This window comes from Hylobates moloch, unplaced genomic scaffold (assembly GCF_009828535.3).
Source record: "Hylobates moloch isolate HMO894 unplaced genomic scaffold, HMol_V3 SCAFFOLD_20, whole genome shotgun sequence".
In the NCBI taxonomy this organism is placed as follows: domain Eukaryota; kingdom Metazoa; phylum Chordata; class Mammalia; order Primates; family Hylobatidae; genus Hylobates; species Hylobates moloch.
The window spans coordinates 25,627,010-25,627,880 of NW_026652295.1; the positions used below are offsets into that span (position 1 = coordinate 25,627,010).

Sequence of the window (871 nt, forward strand, 5' to 3'; positions counted from 1 at the left end):
AGAGTGAAAACGTGTCTATAAACCCGGAAATAAGCCCCAAAATACCATAACATGTTCCTGTATATATCTGCCTACTAAAAAAAGAGAAGGGGAGAGTTTTGAGGAGGCTAAAGTAATTGAGTATACAAGTGCCTAGGAGAAGCAGGAAAAGCAACTTTTTTCCCCCTGTAATATGTAATGTACTCCCCGCCATACAGTTATCTGAGCCAGGGAGCTAAAAAACTGTTGACCCCGACGTGATTTGAACACGCAACCTTCTGATCTGGAGTCAGACGCGCTACCGTTGCGCCACGAGGCCTCCGGGGCACTTAGTTCTTATTTACCTGTCAATCTGATTCATGAAAAATAATTTCGGTACTGGTGAAGACCAGGCAGCTATTAACAGATACAAAATAGTGCCTAGCTGCTTCCCTGTCGGTAAAATTGCTGTCCACCCAATCACTGATTTTCTCTACCTCCGAATTGCTTCATTTTCACCTGTTCTTGTTTATATTTCATTCCATTTCTTACGTAGTTTTCTCTGTGTATTCCAAATATAGACGTTTTGGGAGTTTCGTTGTTTTTATCTTTATAGAAGTACATTCTGTTGAAGGTCAGTCGCTTTGGAATGGGGTTGTAGAGAGGAGGCAGCAAAGAGGGAATAATGAGGATCCTTCCTCTCCTGACTCCTCATTAAGGAACGCTGATCAAGGTGAGTTTTAAATTGGTTTCCAAAGTTCACTGCAGGTCACAACCAGTGTTTCCATTAACGAATTCACGCGGGGGCTGGCAGGTTTGTTTGTGCTGCGTCTTTTCTGAGAGATAACGGCGCCTCCCTGTAGCCTCCGTTCTCAGCTGATGAGAGAGTTGATTTCACACCCCGACAATTCTT

The 871-nt window shown here is 43.5% G+C and overlaps 1 non-coding gene across 1 annotated transcript; it reads right to left on the bottom strand.

Annotated features, from left to right (window-relative positions):
- Nucleotides 1–226: 226 nt before the first annotated feature.
- TRNAW-CCA (transfer RNA tryptophan (anticodon CCA)) lies at nucleotides 227–298 on the bottom strand. Its single transcript has one exon. It is a non-coding gene; the product is annotated as a tRNA-Trp (tRNA).
- Nucleotides 299–871: the final 573 nt, after the last annotated feature.